Here is a 3920-nt window from a genome sequence, read left to right as displayed (position 1 = left end):
TATCAATTCTGCTATTAGCTGCCTCTTCTATGGAAATTTTCTGAGAGTTGTAGAAGAATAAATTCATAGAAGTAACATTAATAGAAGTAACATCAAGAGAAGCAAATTTCTCAGAATAAACTGAACGTACAATTAGGGATAGGTAAGTCAGTCCTGCAACACCCATAGCATAAGTTTCTCAAAAACTATATTTTCATGTAATATTTAATAACGTGGGAAAATGTCCCTGATAGAAAATCAGTTGAAATATAATAATAGTCATCCTATAGAGGTGAGATAGATATTTTTTTTTTTTTTTTTTTTTTTTTTTTTTTTTTTTTTTTTTTTTTGAGACGGAGTCTTGCTCTGCCACCCAGGCTGGAGTGCAGTGGCCGGATCTCAGCTCACTGCAAGCTCCGCCTCCCGGGTTCACGCCATTCTCCTGCCTCAGCCTCCCGAGTAGCTGGGACTACAGGCGCCCGCCACCTCGCCCGGCTAGTTTTTTTTTCATATTTTTTAGTAGAGACGGGGTTTCACCGTGTCAGCCAGGATGGTCTCGATCTCCTGACCTCGTGATCCGCCCATCTCGGCCTCCCAAAGTGCTGGGATTACAGGCTTGAGCCACCGCGCCCGGCCCAAGATAGATATTTTAAGGAGATCTTATCACAGACAAAATAAGCTTTCAGTTTCTGCCACTCCCAGTCTATACCTAAAACCCTCAAAACAAGATCACTTTGAGTGGCTGACACAGTGTGGGTCGGCTTCCCTTTGTGCCTTTCATTCTCAGCTAATTGATTTGAATCCCACGTTAAGTTTTGGAGAAGTCAGAGGAACCAGATAGAAAATGGAAAGGTGAAGCTCTCTGTCCCACCCTAGACCAAGTCTCTCCAATCCTTTCTCTCCATTCTCATTGTTACTGAGAATGCTTCTTGCATTGTGACAACAAACCCTTAATTATTGTCCTCCTCCTCCTCACTCTGTTTTACATAGACATTTTTTGAAGACTTTCTCTTGTAGTCCTGGATCTCCTTGAAACCAGCTTCCTGAGCATTGCCCTAAATGGAAAGTAAAAGTAAAAGAATGCTTAAAATTTTTACCAGGACCTTGTTGCTAAGCAACCATTTCCTTTGTCTCTAAGTATATGAAATATGACATTGTTTGGAATGTGCTTAGTACAAAAGATCAAGGTTGGGGAGCAGGGAGCGGGGAGCAGGGAGGAGGTAACGGAGGAGGTGGTAGTAAAGAAACCTTTAGATTGAAAAATGTAAAGATATAATATGAAAGGAGAAAAAAACAACAAAAGAACCCACCACGGAAGTTTCAACCCACCACCACCACATGGTGCCAAAAACTTCAAAATGGAACATTTCTTATATTGGCACATATTTTTGTGAGAACAAACATATGGTCGTGAGCATATTCTTACCTTCATTGTGATCTGCATATTTCCTCTCTGCAGGAAAATTTAAATGCACTGTTGACATCTTTTTATAGTCACATAATAAGAAAGCAGACAAAGAAATGTTATGATTGGACTTATTCATGAGATACCACAGACTCTAATTTGTCAAGTTTTTCATATTTACACTACTGGTGAATCTCTAGTTGTATACCTGCCTCTGTGGTCTCATTGTTGGTAACTAGGATAGCTTATAAATAAAAACAAATGATACTGTCTACTGGCCACGACAAGCTCACAACTCACTTTCTACTCCATTCTCAAGTGTAAGTATCATTTTTACTTGGTTAAGGGCAAGAACCCTAATTGGGCAGCTTTTACTAAGAATGAAAAAAATTTTAGCAGAATATAAATAAGCCTAGACAGACGGAGACTTTTGGTTCCTCTTGCCAACTGGGGAGTTCTGGTGAAAACTTTTTGTCATCATTAAGATCACACACAATCCAAAACTTTGGTATAGTTAGGGAGACTTGGATGGAGAAGACCACTTAACTTGCCGTGTTTGTCAGACCTGCCTGTCTCTAGTCTAGAAAAAGTCTACACTTAGCCTAGCTTACTCATTTAGGGATCAAGAATCTGGTCAGCATTAAAGTTTTGCCTTCTCAGTCAACAGGGCATTTTTCTGTGTATGTGTTTCACTTTAGGACCACGTAGAGAAAGATGGATGGTTGAGGTTAGGATTTGGAGTTCTCCGGCTAACTGCATATGAACTTTGTTATCATTGCCAATATTATCACCTGATAGAGAAATAGACTTGATGGATTTGGGCTTTAGCCTTGACTTCACCACAAATAAATACTGTCATCTTGGATGCTAACTTACTGTCCCATTGGTGTCTCTTTTTGTTTTATGAAGGTAATCATATCTACAGAAATAGGTATAAATTGAGAGTGTCAGTAATAATTATAAGATAACCATGTGTTTAATACTGAGATTAAGTAATAAAAATTTCCAAGCACCTCAGAAGTCTTCATATGCTCCTATACGCCCTTTCCCCACAGCCTCTTTCTGTCTCTTCTTCCTTAAAGATGTAACCATTATTCTGACTTCTAATTATCCCTCAACTGTTTTGATAATTTTCACTGTAATATAATTTCAAATTTACACAAAAATTGCAAGAAAAGTACAAGAAAATCTTATGTAACTTTTACCCAGATTTACCATGTATGTACATTTGATCATTTGCTTTATTATGAATGTGTGTGCGTGTGTGTGTGTGTTTGTGTGTGTAGTCCTTACTTTCTAGAAAAATAAAATGTCCCAAAATCAGCTCATAGTTCCTCTGCCTCAGCTCTGGGGTCATTCGTTTCTCCAAGGAGATTTAGTTCTTTATACCAGAGAATGACATTTAGAAATCAAAATCTGGGCTTAAAATGTGCTCATTGCTACTAGTGTGTCATAGCTTTTAGACCCTCTCAATGATTAATATCTAAAAAATATATGTATATTTAAAACACAACCACACAAATGTATGGATAGAGAGACAGAGACATAGACAGATGATCAATATGATTTATATTCTTTCCTTAGATAACATTTACATTCAGTGAAACATAAAATTATTAGATATAAAACTTAATGAGTTTTGGTAAATGCATATATCTGCCCATTCCTTGATCAATCAGTAATTCTGTTCCTCTAGAGTGTCCTGAATTTTTTCAATTCTAGACTACTTTGGCTTATTCTATAATTTTATATAATCGGAAGATAATTTTCTATTGAGTCTTCCAACTCATGAACATAGTATATCTTGCATTTATTCAGGTCTTCTTAATTTCTTTTAGCAATCTTCAGTAGTTTTAACGGTACGGGTATTGAGCATATTTTATTGAATTTATACCTAAGTGTTCTATGCTTATCTTTTGAAGATACTGTAAATATTTTTATTATTTTTGAAATTTTCTGCTAATATACAAAACTACAATTAATTTTGTATATTGACTTTGTATCTTGCAACCTTGATACACTCACCTTTTAGTTCTATTAATTTCTTTGTAGTTTCCTTAGCATTTTCTACAGAAAATAATGTTTCCTGCAATAAGAGAGAGCTGCACATTTGTTCCCAAACTTAATGACATTTATTAACCTTTCATGCCTCACTGGATTGTCACAGCCTCCAGTAGAGTATTGAATTAATGTGTGAGATCAGACAGCCTTGAATGTAACCATTAAATATTACATTGGTTGTAGGTTTTTCCATAAGTAAATTTTGTCGGATTAAGGAAGTTCCCTTCTAGTCCTGGTTTGCTGAGAGTTTTTATGATGAATAAGTGTGGAGACTTGTGATGGTTTTTTTCTGAAAGTGACAATAGAGAAAGATAAGAAAAGGGAGGAAAAAAGAAAAGGTAAACTCATTCAGCTTGCAGCCTTCCTTAGCAACTCCATCTGTCAATAATTACTGTGTTATTTGAACTCAGATTTCATTAAATGTGAGTGCTTAATTGTTCTCTATTATATGTACATGTTGGTTTTGTCTTTACTG

General features: G+C 36.3%; 1 long non-coding RNA gene across 1 annotated transcript; it reads left to right on the top strand.

Moving 5' to 3' along the window:
* Positions 1-1199: 1199 nt before the first annotated feature.
* LOC140710574 (uncharacterized) lies at positions 1200-2255 on the top strand. Its single transcript, XR_012091996.1, has 2 exons — positions 1200-1704; positions 2083-2255. It is a non-coding gene; the product is annotated as an uncharacterized lncRNA (long non-coding RNA).
* Positions 2256-3920: the final 1665 nt, after the last annotated feature.

Source organism: Chlorocebus sabaeus, chromosome 1 (assembly GCF_047675955.1).
Source record: "Chlorocebus sabaeus isolate Y175 chromosome 1, mChlSab1.0.hap1, whole genome shotgun sequence".
Taxonomy (NCBI): Eukaryota; Metazoa; Chordata; class Mammalia; order Primates; family Cercopithecidae; genus Chlorocebus; species Chlorocebus sabaeus.
Note: the sequence above shows the minus strand (reverse complement) of the source record. Positions and strands in the feature narration are given on the sequence as shown.